We start from the raw sequence: 19,572 nt of genomic DNA on the forward strand, positions 1-19,572 counted from the left end.
GCTGTGTGTTGTAGCCTGAGTCAAAGAAAGGAATGTGTAGAGAGATGTTCATACATGCAGTCACATGTTATCATTCCAATGTCCTATCCAATCTCTCAACCCAGAGTGTGTTTAGAACAACTGAACTAAGACAGACTTGAAGTCAAAATGGCTCTTTCCAGCAGGTAAAGTACTTGTTCCAGGTCTGAATGTACACCATCTGTTGTAATGTTCTGGTATTTGTTATTCATTCTGTTTGTACATGTAGCCTTCCACCTTGTGCAAAACATTTCTAGTTTGAATGTTTTTGCATAATTATTGTATTTTAAATGTACTGAGTGACTGAAAGTAATGATAATGTAAACAGCCTCTAGATTGTTAATAGCAGGAGCACAATAGTTTGTTGAGCACAAGCTACCTATTCAGAAAACTCCACAACTCACTAATTAGATGCATACTTGCTAGATAGATGCTTATTTGTTAGTACTTTAGACTATGTTTGAAGTACCTCAGTAGTGTTTTCTGAGGTGTTTCTGTCAGTTACAGTTTAATATGAAGCTGATATTCCTTAAATGTGTTTCTGCAAAACCTGGTTATGTACATCATTATTACTTTATCTTTCTCCTAGTTCCAGTCTCACATCACAATGAAACCTGCTGTGAGTAATCTGTTCTGGCCCAGTAATGGTCTCACAATACTTGTAACCATTAGTAAAACCTCTATCCACAAAAACATCATAATTCCTATCTACAAAAATCCATTTCACTTTAATGAAACCCAGTGTATCCCATACCTCATTATGTTAATTCACATGTAACCTCAATTTTTAATGACAATTATAAACACTGATTTAATACTTGGTATCATAGCATTACACAATAATGTGACTTAGGTAGAGATAGAAAAATAGATTGTACTCAGTTTTCCTATCCTATTTATTTGTTATACTGATTACTGTACCTGTAGAGATACATCCTTTTTGTGCCTCAACCACCTCTTTCACAGTCTTGACTCAAAATTGTGAATACAAGTACACCAAGGAGCACCTTATTACAGGAAATTTACCACTAGCATCAGGTACCCACTTTCTTCTTATAGTGCCAGTGGCAATAAGCACATAGTACACAAGACAGCAATTATGAGCTACAGTCAACAATTACCACTTCACAGCAACTTATCTTTACAAAGGGAATTGAATCTGGATTGAGGTGCAACCATTCTCTCAAGATGCACGACCACCACAAGCCACAAGTTGTGGGATGATACATTGTCTTGTCCTATGGAGCAAGGTAGTAAAATTGCTGTTGACCGTTAAAGTCACACAAATGTTAGGACTGATAATCCAGCAGAAAAGCACTTGACTGGACACCAAGGGGCGACACGATTGAATCTCAGTTGAACCTTGGATTTTTCAGGCTATGTTTTAACCTAGCCTTCACTTCTCAGTGATGTGAGGAACTGCCAGAAATGGCACATGGTTCAGGTCCCATGTTAAACTGTAGGTTGGACAACTGGGGTAGGTTAGGGACACACAAGTTACTGAAGTGGCGTCCAATTGAAAGACCTGCACCAAGTTAGTGTGCTGTACTAAATCATCATCATTATCATCACCAGCACCACCACACAAACATACTGTGAAGGGCAATAAGAATGATGCCAAATGTTCCATGAACTTACATGAGCAAAAACTTTATCTTAAATCAGGATTCATTACCTCATGCAACTTTTTACACTCATCTGCTGACATCATATACCAACATATTCCGTGTCCTGGTGGCCATATTAAATGCATTTGCAATAGTGGTACTTCTGCATTCATGCTTATGTCTCATATTCAGTCATCAAGGATACCAACCTTTGTATCTCGAGGTGAAGAGATTTTTTGAATGATAGGGTTAATTGCCCCCCCCCCCCCCCCCCACATGAACCATGGACCTAGCCATTGGTGGGGAGGATTGCATGCCTGAGTGGAACAGATAGCCATACCATAGATGCAACCACAATGGAGGGGTATCTGTTGAGATGCCAGACAAAAGTGTGGTTCCTGAAGAGGGGCGAAGCCTTTTCAGTAGTTGCAGGGGCAACAGTCTGGATGACTGACTGATCTGGCATTGTAACATTAACCAAGACAGCCTTGATGTGCTGTTACTGTGAATGGCTGAAAGCAAGGGGATATGACAGTTGTAATTTTTCCTGAGGGCAAGCAGCTTTACTGTATGGTTAAATGATGATGGTGTCCTCTTGGGTAAAATATTCTCGTGGTAATATAGCTCCCCATTCAGATCTCTGGGTGGGAACTACTCAGGAGGACGTCATTATCAGGAGAAAGAAAACTGGTATTCTATGGATCAGAATGTGGAATGTCTGATCCCTTAATTGGGCAGGTAGGTTAGAAAATTTAAAACGGGAAATGGATAGATTAACGTTTGATATAGTGGGGATTAGTGAAGTTTGGTGGCTGGAGGAACAAGGCTTCTGGTCAGGTGAATACAGGGTTATAAATACAAAATCAAATAGGGGTAATGTGGAAGTAGGTTTAATAATGAATAAAAAAATAGGAGCGGGGATAAGCTATTACGAACAGCATAGTGAATGCGTTATTGTAAACAAGATAGACACAAAGCCCACACACACCACAGTAGTACAAGTTTATATTCCAATTAGTTCCACAGATGAGGAGGAAATTGGAAATTATTCAGACAGTTAAGGGAGACAAAAATTTAAGTCATGGGGGACTGGAATTTGATAGTAGGGGAAAGGAAGAAAAGGAAAAGTAGAAGGTGAATATGGACTGGGGGGAAAGGAGTGAAAGAGGAAGCCACCTGCTAGAATTTTGTGCAGAGCATAACTTAATCATAGCTAACACTTGGTTTAAGAATCATGAAAGAAGGTTGTATACATGGAAGATTCCAGATAGGTCATATAATGGTAAGACACAGATTTAGAAACCAGGTTTCAAATTGTAAGACATTTCCAGGGATAGATGTGGACTCTGACCATAATATATTGCTTATGAATTTTAGATTAAAACTGAATAAACTGCAAAAAGGTCGGAATTTAAGGAGATGGGAGCTGGATAAACCAAAAGAACCAGGGGTTGTAGAGAATTTCAGAGAGAGCATCAGGGAATGATTGATAAACACAGGGGAAAGAAATACAGTAGAAGAAGAATGAGTAGGTTTGAGTGATGAAATAGTGAAGGCAGCAGAGGGCCAAGTAGGTAAAAAGACGAGGGCTAGTAGAAATCCTTGGGTAACTGAAGAGATATTAAATTTAACTGATGAAAGGAGACAATATAAAAATGCTGGTGAAAAGGAATACAAACATCTCAAAAATGAGACCAACAGGAAGTGCAAAATGGCTAAGCACGGATGGCTAGAGGACAAATGTATGAATGTAGAGGCACATATCACTAGGGGTAAGATAGATACTGCCCACGGGAAAATTAAGGAGACCTTTTCAGAAAAGAGAACCACATGTCTTGAATATCAAGAGCTCAGATGAAAAACCAGTCCTCAGCAAAGAAGGAAGAGCAGAAAGGTGGAAGGAGTATACAGAGTGTCTATATAAGGGCGATGTGCTTCAGGGCAATATTATAGAAATGGAAGAGGACACAGACGAAGGTGAAGTGGGAGGTATGATACTGTGTGATGAATTTGACAGAGTGCTGAAAGACCTAAGTCAAAAAAATGCCCTGGGAGTAGATTACATTCCATTAGAACTGCTGATAGCCTAGAAGAGCCAGCCATGACAAAACTCAATCACCTGGTGAGCAAGATGTATGAGACAGGTGAAATACCCTTAGACTTCAAGAACAATATGATAATTCCAATTCCAAAGACAGCAGGTGTCAACAGGTGTGAAAATTTTCGAACTACCAGTTTAATAAGTCATGGCTGCAAAATACTAACACGAATTCTTCACAGATGAATGGAAAAACTGGTAGAATCTGAATGCAGGGAAGATCAGTTTGGGTTCTGTGGAAATGTTGGAAAACACGAGGTAATACTAACCCTATGATTTATCTTAGAAGATAGATTAAGGAGAGGCATACCTAAGTTTCTAGCATTTGTAGACTTAGAAAAAGCTTCTGACAATGTTGATTGGAATGTTCCCTTACAAACTATGAAGGTGGAAGGGGTAAAATACAGGGAGCGAAAGGTGATTTACAATTGGTACAGAAGCCAGATTGCAGTGATAAGAGTCAGGGGCATGAAAAGGAAGCAGTGGTTGAGAAGAGAGTAAGACAGGGTTGCAGCTTATCCCCGATGTTATTCAATCTCTGTACTGACGAAGTAGTGAAGGAAACAAAATAAAAATTTGGAGCAGTATTTAAAATCCATGGAGAAGAAATAAAACCTTTGAGGTTTGTCGATGACATATTAATTCTGTCAGAGACAGCAAAGGACAGAATGGACAGTGTCACGAAAGGAGGATGTAAGATGAACAACAACATAAGCAAAACGAGGACAATGGAATGCAGCCAGACTGAAGCAGGTGATGCTGAGGGAAGTAGATTAGGAAATGAGACAGTTAAATTAGTAGATGAGTTTTGCTATTTGGGGAGCAAATGATGATGGTTGAAGTAGAGAGGATATAAAAGGTAGACTGGCTATGGCAAGGAAAGCATTTCTGAAGAAAATAAATTTGTTAATAATGAGTATAGATTGAAGTGCCAGGAAGTCTTTTCTGAAAGTATTTGCATGGAGTGTAGCCATGCATGGAAGTGAAACATGGACAATAAATGGTTTGGAAAAAAAAAAGAATAGAAGCTAGTATTGGAGGGAAGTGTAGAGGGTAAAAATCGTAGAGGGAGACCAAGAGACAAATACACTAAGCAGATTCAGGATGAAGGTTGCAGCATTTCCTTGGAGATGAAGAAGCTTGCACAGGATAGAGTAGTATGGAGATCTGCATCAAACCAATCTCAGGACTGAAGACCACAACAAGAATAACAGGGTTCATATTTTGTTCTTGACCTTAATTCATTCACCATGTGGAGTCACCTAGTATCTCAGTGCAGGGTCTAAACCACATTCTACACTGACATGCATACTCTGCAAATCACTGTGAAGTGCATGGCAGAGGATACTTCCCACTGTGCAAGTTACACAGACTTTTTGCCGTCCCATTCACATATGGAGTGTGGGAAGAGTGAGTGCTTAAATATTTCTGTGTGTACTGTAATCTTGTCATTGCAGTCCCTATGAGAGTGATACATAAGGGCCTGCAATATACACTCCTGGAAATTGAAATAAGAACACCGTGAATTCATTGTCCCAGGAAGGGGAAACTTTATTGACACATTCCTGGGGTCAGATACATCACATGATCACACTGACAGAACCACAGGCACATAGACACAGGCAACAGAGCATGCACAATGTCGGCACTAGTACAGTGTATATCCACCTTTCGCAGCAGTGCAAGCTGCTATTCTCCCATGGAGACGATCGTAGAGATGCTGGATGTAGTCCTGTGGAATGGCTTGCCATGCCATTTCCACCTGGCGCCTCAGTTGGACCAGCGTTCGTGCTGGACGTGCAGACCGCTTGAGACGACGCTTCATCCAGTCCCAAACATGCTCAATGGGGGACAGATCCGGAGATCTTGCTGGCCAGGGTAGTTGACTTACACCTTCTAGAGCACGTTGGGTGGCACGGGATACATGCGGACGTGCATTGTCCTGTTGGAACAGCAAGTTCCCTTGCCGGTCTAGGAATGGTAGAACGATGGGTTCGATGACGGTTTGGATGTACCGTGCACTATTCAGTGTCCCCTCGACGATCACCAGTGGTGTACGGCCAGTGTAGGAGATCGCTCCCCACACCATGATGCCGGGTGTTGGCCCTGTGTGCCTCGGTCGTATGCAGTCCTGATTGTGGCGCTCACCTGCACGGCGCCAAACACGCATACGACCATCATTGGCACCAAGGCAGAAGCGACTCTCATCGCTGAAGACGACACGTCTCCATTCGTCCCTCCATTCACGCCTGTCGCGACACCACTGGAGGCGGGCTGCACGATGTTGGGGCGTGAGCGGAAGACGGCCTAACGGTGTGCGGGACCGTAGCCCAGCTTCATGGAGACGGTTGCGAATGGTCCTCGCCGATACCCCAGGAGCAACAGTGTCCCTAATTTGCTGGGAAGTGGCGGTGCGGTCCCCTACGGCACTGCGTAGGATCCTACGGTCTTGGCGTGCATCCGTGCGTCGCTGCGGTCCGGTCCCAGGTCGACGGGCACGTGCACCTTCCGCCGACCACTGGCGACAACATCGATGTACTGTGGAGACCTCACGCCCCACGTGTTGAGCAATTCGGCGGTACGTCCACCCGGCCTCCCGCATGCCCTCTATACGCCCTCGCTCAAAGTCCGTCAACTGCACATACGGTTCACGTCCACGCTGTCGCGGCATGCTACCAGTGTTAAAGACTGCGATGGAGCTCCGTATGCCACGGCAAACTGGCTGACACTGACGGCGGCGGTGCACAAATGCTGCGCAGCTAGCGCCATTCGACGGCCAACACCGCGGTTCCTGGTGTGTCCGCTGTGCCGTGCGTGTGATCATTGCTTGTACAGCCCTCTCGCAGTGTCCGGAGCAAGTATGGTGGGTCTGACACACCGGTGTCAATGTGTTCTTTTTTCCATTTCCAGGAGTGTATTTCTAGATTTGCTACTTATTAGTGATTGTTGAAGTTTTGTAAGTATGCTTTTGTAGGATAGTTGACACATATCTTCAGGCATCTGCAGTTTATATTTTTCAGCATTTTCATTAGATTATCCTGTGACTCAAGCAAACCTGTGATCATTCAATACAATATGGCAGTGACTGTGTTAGAGCTGCACCTTTTTTAGATTGAAGTAGGCTGATACCTGCTTAAAGGAAGTCCCTCTAGCTAAGGGCTCACCTACAGAGGACTTCATATTTTCAAGTAGCAAAGGAATTAGCATATTTCATCAAAATATAAGAGATGAAGTCAGTGAACTGCTTATAGATACTGACTCTGAAATTTTTGGTATATTGGAGCACTGCTTAAATATTTTGACAATTCAGAGGCTTCCTTTACCAGGATACAGATTAGCTGTTTGTTTTTCAAAGAGTTCCTTGCAGGGTGGGGGAGTTGCCATGTACTTAAAAAAAGTATTCCATTTGAGTCCATAGTCATATTCACAGCACTGCACTGAACAGATATTGGTATGTTTTGCAGGGGCAGTTGAATTTAGTCAAACTAAACTTCTAATTTTTGTTGTTTTAGGTCCCGTAACTCTGACTTCAGAGCATTTCTGCTCAAGCTAGAGAGGGTTCTTGATTCACTTTGTAGGAAGTACCAGAAGTTAGTTATATGAGGTGATTTCAATATAAATTTTGTATATGACGCTGCAAGAGAAAGGATGTTGATAGACATCCTAAATTCATATGATCTGATGCAGACTGCATTTTTTCCAATTAGGGTGCAGGGGAACAGTAGCACAGCCATAGACAATACTTTTATTCGTTCTTCATTACTACATGGGCGTTCAGTTAGTAACAGGGTGAAAGGCCTCTCAGAACATGATGCACAAATTTGAACACTAAAAGGCTTTTGTACTCCAACAAATGTCACATACAATTACAAACAATGTAGGAAAGTTAATCCAACAGCAATAGAGAGTTTTTTTAAACATTGTCAAGTAACAAGAGTGGCTGGATGCTTATAGTGCCAATAACAAAGGTGATAAATATAATGCTTTCCTTAACACATTTCTCTTGCTCTTTAAGAGTTGCTTTCCATTAGAAGTTTCTAAAAAGGGTACTAGCAGTAATAGGCAACCCAGGTGGCTGACTAGTGGGATAAGGGTATCATGTAGAACAAAGCGGAAATTATATTAAAATGTCAGAAGTAGTCACAATCTAGCTGTAGTAGCTCATTAGAAACATTATTGTAAGGTGCTTAAAAATGTTACTAGGAAGGCAAAGAGTATGTGGTATGCAAATAGAATAGCTAATTCACAGGATAAAATTAAAACCATATGGTCGGTTGTGAAGGAAGTGTCTGGTCAGTAGCAACAGATTGACAATATAAAGTTAGTTCGTAGTAAAAATATTTCTGTTACTGATAAATCAGATATATGTACAGTATTTAACAATCATTTTCTGAACATTGCTGGTGAATTAAATAAAAACTTAGTTTCTACAGGAAATAATATAACTTTCTTGGCAAATGCCTTTCCAAGATTTATGTCTGAAATACTCTCGTGTGATAAAGACAAGGGGAAGACTGAGTCAATAATTAAATCACTGAAGGCTAAGGACTCTCATGGATACGATGGAGTGCCTAGCAGAATATTAAAGTACTGTGCTGCACATGTTAGCCCTGTATTTAGCCATATTTGTAATTTTTACTTTAGGAATGGTCAGTTTCCTGAACGATTGAAGTATTCAGTAGTAAAGCCGCTTTATAAAAAGGTAGTAAAGGCTAATTTAGACAATTTTAGACCTATTTCTATGCCATCAGTGTTTGCTAAGATTATTGAAAAGTCTGTGTATGTAAGGATAATTGATCATTTTATATCACACAATTTGCTATCAAATGTACAGTTCGGCTTTAGAAGTCATTTAACAACTGAAAATGCTATATTCTCTTTTCTCTGTGAGGTACCAGATGGTTAAACAAAAGGTTTCAAATGCTAGGCATATTTTTTGATTTAACTAAGGCGTTTGATTGTGTTGATCACAAAATATTGCTCCAGAACTTGGACTATTACGGAATACGTGGAGTAGCTCACAATTGGGTCACCTCTTACTTTTCTCTTACTTTAGCAACAGACAGGAAAAGATCATTATTCACAATGTTGAGAATGGCTGTGATGTGGGGTCTGAGTGGGGTACAGTCAAGTGAGGGATGCCACAGTGATCAGTGCTGGGGCCGCTCCTGTTCCTTATTTATAAAAATGATATGCCCTCTAGTATTATGTGAAACTCTAAAATATTTTTGTTTGCTGATGACACTAGCTTGGTAGTAAAGGATGTTGTCGGGAACAATGAGCCGGTTTTAAATAGTGCAGTTCATGACCTAAGTTCATGGCTTGTAGAAAATAAACTAATGCTAAATCACAGTAAGACTCAGTTTTTACAGTTTCTAAGACACAATTCAACAAATTTCACTGAATGGGCATATGATTAGTGAAACTGAAAAGTTCAAATTTCTATGTGTTCATATAGATAGCAAACTGTTGTGGAAAGCCCACATTCAGGATCTTGTTCAAAGACTTAATGCTGCAATTTTTACTATTCGAATGGTGTCTGAAGTGACTGATCATTCAACACGAAAATTAGTCTACTTTTTGCTTGCTTTCATTCGCTTATGTCGTATGGCATTTATTTTGGGGTAATTCTTCCCAATCTAAAAAGGATATTTTTGGTTCAGAAATGGGGGGTTCAGGCAATAGTGGCATTAAGTTCACTAACCTCTTGTCAACCCCTGTACATGAGTCTAGGGATTTTGACATTGACCTCTCAATATATATAAACAAAGATTATGTAACTTACTGAACGAAAGCGTTGGTATGTTGATAGACACACAAATAAACACAAACACACACACAAAATTCAAGCTTTCGCAACCAATGGTTGCTTCATCAGGAAAGAGGGAAGGAGAGGGAAAGACGAAAGGATGTGGGTTTTAAGGGCGAGGGTAAGGAGTCATTCCAATCCCGGGAGCGTAAAGACTTACCTTAGGGGGGAAAAGGACAGGTATACTCACTCACTCACTCACTCACACTCTCTCTCTCTCTCTCTCTCTCTCTCTCTCTCTCTCTCTCTCTCTCTCTCTCTCTCTACATCCGCATCCGCACATATACAGACACAAGTAGACATTTGTAAAGGCATCACTCCACTGTATAGCTGATGGTAGTCATTATTTGCAACTGAGAATTCATCTCATATGTGACCATTCAGCCAACTATTCTTTGTACAGAGTCTTGTGTTTGAAGAACCATTTGCAGATATTAGTCTGCCAATTGAGTGGTATCTTTTCTTAATGCACAAGCACATTTGAGGGCACCATTTTTATCAATGGGCTGGCACAGTTATACCTCAAGCATATTTATGTATTTATCTGGCACAGCTCTGTGTTTTATTAACTGTCTAGTGCATATTTCCACCATCTGTGATTGCAGTGTTCAGGTTCAAGCTGAGTTGGTGACCCCTTGCTCACTGACCCAGGCAGATTTTCAGGTTTCCAGAAAGCCTTGTAAGTTTCCTGTTTGATTACAAGAAAACTTTATAACTACCTAGCAGATAATACTTGACTTACCCTCATACTTTGTTGGAGCTCATCTATACAGGGTGAAATGACCATCACAATAAAATATCAGAAATCAGAGTTTGCACTGAAAGATTTAAGTGCTCATTTTTATCACGTGCTATTCAAGAGTGGAGCGGTAGAGAAATAGCTTGAAAATGGTTCGATGAACCATCTTCCAGGCACTAATTGTGAATCATAATCATGTAGGTGTATATATATGTTCAGTATTTCCTGTTAGTCCTATTTGGTATGGGTCCCACACACTTTAACAGTACTCTAAGAGGGAACACACAAGTGATTTGTGAGAAGTCACCTTTGCAGAGAGCTGTACTTTCCCAGTATTCTGTCAATGAACCAAAGTCTGCCACCAATCGTATCTGTGATTTCATGTCCCTAAGAGTTGTTACACTCAGGTATTTGCATGAGTTGATTGATTCTAACTGTGACTCACTGATATTGTAGGTGTAGGCTAACACTTTTTTTTTTTCAATTTGTGTAGTGCATACCAGTAATTTTACATATCTGTATGCTTAAAGCACGTTGTCAGTCTTCATACTGCTTGTAAATCTAGTTCATATTGAATATTTTTGTAGAACTTTTCAGACAGCACTTCATTATTGATAACTGCATCATCAGCAAAATGTCCGAGGCTACTCTTAATATTATCTGCCAAGGTTGTGCAACAGGCGGCTCCATTCACAATGGTAATAGAAATGCTAGACCTTCTGCAACTGTGTCTTGCACAACATAATTCAGAAAATTAGAGTCAGAAGGTCTCAGTATCAGTCCCACCTTATAGTTTCTCTTTGTATTTTAAAAATATTAACAAAGGCATGGAGTGAACTTGAAACTTTTGCATTAGCAGCTGAAGGTGTTATCCATCAGTCCAAAATTACATTGTATTAAATGGGGAAATAACATCAAATGGAAAAAAGATTATCATTTGTGTAATTCTAAAGAAAAATAATTTACATGAATTTAAATAGAAGCCTACTCCTCAAAAAAAGGTTCACAAAATAAGCTGTTCAATGTAGTTCTGTGTCTGTTTTCTTATTTGATTACACAGGTCGACATGTGTTCTGGTGTTCACAAAGTAAGTGGTGTTCTTTACTAATTTGGCAGTCTCGAACATGAAAATAAGATCAGTTTCCTTCTATATCCCTCACTTTTCTCTTCACAACTACCCGTCCTTCCAATCTACTGCAAGCTATTTACTATTGAGAGTAATTTATATAAATGAGAGTTTAGGAGAGTAATTTAGATAAATGTGGCAACATTGTTTGCCTGTTGGATGGTGAAGCAAACAGGAAAGATGAACTTCAAAGCTGAAGTTCCATTATCACTGCAGAAATCAATAGTTAAGTGGATGTGAGAGCTAGAAGAAGGTGTTTACGCACATCGTTGTGAGTGGTGTTATATCATTGAAGCTGTGACCAAAATGTTGGGAAGGCAGTGTGTGAATAGCTCAGATACATTATGTGACATGCACAATACATTGGCAAATAACAGAATTTGTGGGGAAATCATGGCTTGCTTATTTCAGCACAAAGCTTGGAGATCAGAAAAAATCATTTGCTCAGCACATAGTGTGTCAAAGACGACTGGAACAATTAAGGAAGTAGAGTGATGGTACAATGAAGTGTCTGAACTTCAGTATTCTCGTGAAAGAGCAAACAGAGGAATCACATCTCTGTTATAACTGTGTGACGAAAGCAGCGCAATACAACAAAAGAAATATGAACGAAATCTTGCATCTGAACTTTGATTCGGTGATGTTGGTCACGGTCCAGGGCTGCCGATCCACTCTCCAACATCATTAATGCATACATCTGAACTCTCTGAATTCGAGGCACATCATGAAAGTATTCAGAGTGTGGTATTAATAGTAACCCAAAATCTCTTACCCAAACAGAACTAAACAATTTAGTGAAGGGCCTGGGACTCTCAAAAGATGCAACACAACTTCAGGGGTCATGTCTCAGGGAAAATAGCTTACTTGCAAACAGTACTTCGTATTCAGTGTAGAGGAATCATGATAGAAACACTAAGGAATTTTTTGTCGAAGATTGTTTAATAATGTTCTGCAAAGACATTGCCGGATTAGTGATGAAAGTGGGAGGTCAAAAGTACGACACTAAGCAATGGAGATTATTTATAGATTTTTTAAAAAGAAATTTAAAAGCTGTATTGCTACATATTGGAAATTAGCTAGCATCAATTCTAGCTTCGTATTTAGTACACTTAAAAGGCCCGTACACTACCACGAAACTACTCTCTCAAAATGTGACATTTGAAGAACACTAGTGGCTTGCATGTGAAAACTTTAAGTCAGGGCCGGCCATGGCGTGCCAAATTTCACGTGGGCCATGAGTGCGGACCGAGGCTCGGCCTGTCTCCACTTTGCTCGGTTCTTCTCGGGAAGTAGCCGTTATGGCGTCATATTTTATTTAGTACTGCTGTGTGAATTTTTCGGTCGTCGCAACTCTCTTCAGTTCGACAGAATGGCTGTTTACGCTTTGCTGTTTGTTCATGGTACGAAAGACGTTCACAGGTCCGGTGGCTGTTCACACAAATAGGCGCAGGCTAACGATCTATCATCCCAAGCCTTTATAAATGAAAGGGAATGACAGAAGAGAGAGAATTCTCAAAACATATTACGCAGCCGCATTAGAGACAGATACTGCAAGTTTTCTATGGAACGACATTATGGTACAATTCAGAAAGAATTTACTTGACAATGAAAGAGCGAAAAATTACAACGATCGACAGACTGGATTCATTATTCTGTACATCAAGAAGCATTCTTTGTTTAAATTCGCAAGCATGCAGCATGTGAAGAAATTGGTGGTACGACCAGTAAGATTTCTGTGGTACGAACAGTAAGATTTCTGAAGCCGGATACATTATTCTACTGTCAGTTGCAACAATTTTCGATGGAACTGAACAAAGAATATGGACACTATATATTTCTGCATAGCACGTTGGCTAAGTTAGTGGGCATGGCTGGAACGATTCTTCGATTTAAAACTCGCTATTCTTGAATTTGTGAAGAAAAAAGAAGGGCGGAAGCTAAAATTAGAACATGCGGGATTGACTGCAGGCCTTGCATTTTAAATGGACTCGACTCCACACTGCCAAAGTAAGTTATTGCAAGGTGAGAAACAACTTCTTTCTTAGGCGATGGGGATGCACTCCAAAATAATATTGCGCAGTACAAGGGACACATTCTGAGAAACAGTAAGTTCCCTAAGCTCACTGTTGCTAAGGATAACGAGAAGTGTGGAGAATTCGTTGCGGCCTTGATAGAACTATAAGGATAGTTTCCTAAACGTTTTCAGCGCAGCGCCAGTCTTACACCCGTTTTCGAGACCGTTTCCCATGTCAGCTGAAATCGCCCCTGTGCACATGCAGATGTAACTGATTGATCTGCAAGGTAATTCCCATTTTAAAGACAAATCCATGTACGTTAAATTTGACTCGTTCCACATCATTACGAAATATCGTATTCATGATCCATGGCACTAGTATTAATCTAATCTAAAACTGTTTAGGACGTCTACATTGCTTTCCTCAGGTAGAGTTTCCACGTCTCCATAATGAGGTTGTAAAAGTACTACAGTATTTCGATCAACATATATGTGTGAACGATCTTTTTTTCAATTATGAAACTAAATAAGTCACGAGTATGTGGCAACTTGAGTGCAAAAACCTATGAAATTGTCTGTGACAGTTTGTAGTACCAGATAAAAATTATAGTATGTCTTCAACGGGGCAAAAATAATTAAATGATACTCAATATTTGTGTCTTTTTTTTACCTATGTTGTTGAGGAATGTGAAATATAAAACCAAGTCGTATGCAGTGAAGCTGCACTGCCATTTAAAGGCAGTTTCCCATTCTTCCCCTCTTCGCACTCTGACATCATGTTGTGGCGGTGAGGGAAGTGTGCAGCGAGGCTGAGTGCTATGGCACTCATGCCAGGGCACGGTTGTCAAGGTGAAGTCTTGGCCGCCCGTGCTTTAAAGTGACTGGCATTCTTTTAGCCGGCAAAAGTGGTACATCAAGCTGCCTTGCTGCATGTGTGAATGGGACAGTGGAGGATACCATAAGCACTGGAATAGGAGAGAGTGGCCTAACAACAAAAAGCTGATTGAGGGATTGATGAACATTGTAAAAGAGCATTTGATTAATAATGCAGATACATTTTATTGCCTCCACTGCACACGAAATTATGACTGATGAAGCAGTATGTGAAAGCTTTGGACGAAACAAGGAACTGTTTCCAATGTCTGTGTAGGCAATTCCCAAATCCGTTGGCTGCAAAGTTGAAAGAATGGGTATTTGTTGTCCAGACAGATGTAAGCTGATGTCTGATGAACATTTTGAAAGTACAATGACGGAAATAGAACAGCAAGCTTGGAGAGGTTTAAAAATTGTTGTGCATCGTTTCCTTGGCCAAAATAGGCAGCCTGATTACAAGGAAACAGTAGAAGATATGCCACAGTCGTTTAACCAGACAGGATGTAAGGTCTTCCTAAAACTACATTATCTAATGCCACACCTAGACAATTTTCAGGACAATTAGGCTGATAAATTTGAAGAACACGGTGAATGTTTCTATCAGGAACTTAAACGCTGGAACATCGTTATCATGGTCACTGGGGAATAAATATGGTGTCCGACTACTGCTTGTGTATTACACGTGAAGGAGAGGTGACACACAAAATGCTGGCTACCAAGGGTTCATTCACGGGCAAATGTAAACGAAACTAGTACCTCCGCTGGGTACGTCTTTGCTTCTTCTAATTCATATGTCTTTCGCATTACTTTTCTTTATCATTTTATTGTTCCTTTGGACTCCATCTTATGGTAACTGCTTTCCGATTTCATAGGGTACAGATATGGATGATGATGATGCGAAAATCTGACATGCAGTAAAGAAACAGGCTTCAGATTCGTGATCAGTACAATAGATTTACTCAGAAATTCGTTTTTTCATGCCAACCCCACGCAAAAAGTTAAAATTTGTCGATCTGTATTATTTATTTATTTTTATCTCGCCGTTACTCACTGTACCATTGCATATGTAACTACAATGAGCCATGGAGGATTAGCAACTTAGATTCTGTTAGCATCTACCTTAGGAAAATACACAGCTGCACTCTTCTAATCCGGAATGCTTACTGTGAATGGGTGAGGCGCTACCAGAACGAAGATGAACAGGAGGCTCTGGCCACGTGACGGGTGCTGAAAGCGTAACGAGTTCCACAACCTCCTGTGCAGCGAGCATCGAGGGAGAAACTACGGCCACTGCATGCGCTGTTTCCTACAATCTTGACTGTGCTGGAACGGATGAAAAAGTCGACTAGGGAGACGTGCACGTTCTTGGAATTCGAGCTTAGATGGAAAGGTTGCAAACTGTCGTGGTTTCATTTGATAATTAGTCCAGTATTCATCTCGTCAAAATTACATTTCATTGATGTGTTCTTGAAGTACGGTATGAGTCTATGAGTCCCACATGAAGGTATTTGACGCAGTTCTGGAATGTCGTTTATGAACGAAATACGAGCTTACCGAGTATCGGATTAGATTTATAATTGGATTCAGGACTTCCTCAGTGTAAATAACTGTAACGTGTCGCAAATAAGCAGGTAAGGAAATCCTCTATTGTGCTATTACACTACTGGCGACATATCATTGGAAACAGTCGTGAAATACCTACCAGTAACAATCCGGAGCAATCTAAACTGGAATGACCACATGCACGGTGTTTCAGGAGGGATAGCAAATATTTTAAGCGGTGTTAGAATAACTAATTCGAATAAAATATTCCATGTAACATGTGTTCTATTTTTATGTTAGTTACAATGTAACCCAAAAACAAATACTGAGAATATGTCAAAAGCGAAGGCATTAAATTCAAATCTGAATTTCATAAATTTCTCCTCACACTTCAGTGCATTTTTGAATTCTCTTCACAACCACGTGAAGCTCTTCCGAGGTCGTCTTGGCGTTCTTTTATGAAAGCAGCACCCGAACGATCAATTAGTCGGGTGGTGACCGTACTGCCCAATAAACGTGACCGTTTCTGCCGATCCGTCTTCCGAGGAATGTTAGTTTCAAATGATGTGTCACCTGACACCTAGCATGTGCAGAGGCTAGAAGTACAAGGTGACCTAAAAGTCTGTTAACACTTGAAAATTCAGTACTTCACGGAATAATGTAGGTAACACATGCTTCGTGCCAAGGTAGGCAAACCCCACCCAAGAGGTGTGTTAGTGGTTGCCTAACCCTCAGGTACTAGAGCAGCTGCCAGGCTGATTTGGTGCCGAAATTTCTTAAGGCACATTTCCAGCGTGCTCAACAAAGGTGCGTGGGTGGTACCGAGAGTGTTGCCGAACTGGTGGGTGTTAGAGGGACCTTCTGCAGTTTCAGTCACACACGTGTTAGTGTCGCACTCCCGTGTGACCACGCCACAGCAGGGAGGAAACCAGGAGGGTTGAAAAAGCATAAGTACCCTTTACTGCTTCGTGTCACGTTAAAATTTCATCGGGTGGCTTTAAATGGTCTCAAGTGGCTCCAGCCTGTGTACGTGAGCAAAAATTGCGGTCACGCCGCACACCAAACATCTGTGATCACAGTCAATGGGGATACAGCCCCACAATGTCCTTGGAGACGGATTTGAAGGTCCGAGGCTGTCATCAGTGTCAAAGGTTGTCAAAAACATCTTCCTGTCGCTCATGGCACTGCTAGCCCCAAAATGTGTGGGAATCAACGCCCCAGGGAAAGGGGTGGCTTCACAGTAGCCCTTTATGCCATATCCTGAGAATTTGTCTGTCGATTCTGAGCGACTGTTCAAATGGTTCAAATGGCTCTGAGCACTATGGGACTTAACATCTGAGGTCATCAGTCCCCTAGACTTAGAACTACTTAAACCTAACTAACCTAAGGACACCACACATCCATGCGCGAGGCAGGATTCGAACCTGCGACCGTAGTAGCAGCGCGGTTCCGGACTGAAGGGCCTAGAGCCGCTCGGCCACAACGGCCGGCTGAGTGGCTGTGTGTCTGACTACCTCCTCTTCTTATGACACGTCCACGTTGGCGTTGGGCAGAATTGTGGTGAAATTTGGTGCCCAATTGATTCATTAACCCACCTTACAGCTCACATGCACTTCCGAGCTATGGCCCTTCCTTTCGGATGCGTAGACATCTTGTTGTTTGAAGCGTCGCCGAGGCCAAAGGTGACGTCCCAGGGCGCCGTGATTTTACACCATTACAGAGGAAGCTTGTAGGCACCTTTGAGCCAAATTTCATACTTATGGGTCGCCTTGGGAGTCAATTAAGGGGTCTCGAAAAAGTGGCCCTTTAATTCTATTGTGCAATATAGTAAAGAGAAATTAGCTCAGCCCAATGGCTGTAACTCTGGTGCAACGGTAAAGACGTATTTAGAGTTAGGTGGTCTCCAGAGAATCAAAGGGGAATGAAATAGATGTGTCAGACAGCTTGGGAGACAACGTATCTGTTTGTTAATGAGCTTTTGTTGTTTTTTTTTTTGGTCATCAGTCTACTGACTGGTTTGATGCGGCCCGCCACGAATTTCTTTCCTGTGCTAAGCTCTTCATCTCAGAGTAGCACTTGCAACCTACGTCCTCAATTATTTGCTTGACGTATTCCAATCTCTGTCTTCCTCTACAGTTTTTGCCCTCTACAGCTCCCTCTTGTACCATGGAAGTCATTCCCTCATGTCTTAGCAGATGTCCTATCATCCTGTCCCTTCTCCTTATCAGTGTTTTCTACATACTCCTTTCCTCTCCGATTCTGCGTAGAACCTCCTCATTCCTTACCTTATCAGTCCACCTAATTTTCAACATTCGTCTATAGCACCACATCTCAAATGCTTCGAGTCTCTTCTGTTCCGGTTTTCCCACAGTCCATGTTTCACTACCATACAATGCTGTACTCCAGACGTACATCCTCAGAAATTTCTTCCTCAAACTAAGGCCGGTATTTCATATTAGTAGACTTCTCTTGGCCAGAAATGCCTTTTTTGCCATAGCGAGTCTGCTTTTGATGTCCTCCTTGCTCCGTCCGTCATTGGTTATTTTACTGCCTAGGTAGCAGAATTCCTTAACTTCATTGACTTCGTGACCATCAATCCTAATGTTAAGTTTCTCGCTGTTCTCATTTCTACTACTTCTCATTACCTTCGTCTTTCTCCGATTTACTCTCAAACCATACTGTGTACTCATTAGACTGTTCATTCCGTTCAGCAGATCATTTAATTCTTCTTCACTTTCACTCAGGATAGCAATGTCATCAGCGAATCGCATCACTGATATCCCTTCACCTTGTATTTTAATTCCACTCCTAAACCTTTCTTTTATTTCCATCATTGCTTCCTCGATGTACAGATTGAAGAGTAGGGGCGAAAGGCTACAGCCTTGTCTTACACCCTTCTTAATACGAGCACTTCGTTCTTGATCGTCCACTCTTATTATTCCCTCTTGGTTGTTGTACATAATGTATATGACCCGTCTCTCCCTATAGCTTACCCCAACTTTTTCAGCATCTCGAACAGCTTGCACCACTTTCTATTGTCGAACGCTTTTTCCAGGTCGACAAATCCTATGAAAGTGTCTTGATTTTTCTTTAGCCGTGCTTCCATTATTAGCCGTAACGTCAGAATTGCCTCTCTCGTCCCTTTACTTTTCCTAAAGCCAAACTGATCGTCACCTAGCACATTTTCAATTTTCTTTTCCATTCTTCTGTATATTATTCTTGCAAGCAGCATCGATGCATGAGCTGTTAAGCTGATTGTGCGATAATTCTCGCACTTGTCAGCTCTTGCCGTCTTTTGAATTGTGTGGATGATGCTTTTCCGAAAGTCAGATGGTATATCGCCAGACTCATATATTCTACACACCAACGTGAATAGTCGTTTTGTTGCCACTTCCTCCAATGATTTTAAAAATTCTGATGGAATGTTATCTATCCCTTCTGTCTTATTTGACCGTAAGTCCTCCAAAGCTCTTTTAAATTCCGATTCTAATACTGGATCCCCTATCTCTTTTAAATCGACTCCTGTTTCTTCTTCTATCACATCAAACAAATCTCACCCTCATAGAGGCTTTCAATATATTCTTTCCACCTATCTGCTCTCTCCTCTGCATTTAACAGTGGAATTCCCGTTGCACTCTTAATGTTACCACCGTTGCTTTTAATGTCACCAAAGGTTGTTTTGACTTTCCTGTATGCTGAGTCTGTGCTTCCGACAATCATCTTTTTCGATGTCTTCACATTTTTCC

General features: G+C 41.2%; 1 protein-coding gene across 1 annotated transcript in view; it reads right to left on the bottom strand.

Moving 5' to 3' along the window:
* Window positions 1-19,572, bottom strand: part of LOC126457565 (graves disease carrier protein-like) — a 193,369-nt gene that overhangs the window by 44,109 nt on the left and 129,688 nt on the right. The window lies entirely within an intron of this gene.

Source organism: Schistocerca serialis, chromosome 2 (genome assembly GCF_023864345.2).
Source record: "Schistocerca serialis cubense isolate TAMUIC-IGC-003099 chromosome 2, iqSchSeri2.2, whole genome shotgun sequence".
NCBI lineage: Eukaryota > Metazoa > Arthropoda > Insecta > Orthoptera > Acrididae > Schistocerca > Schistocerca serialis.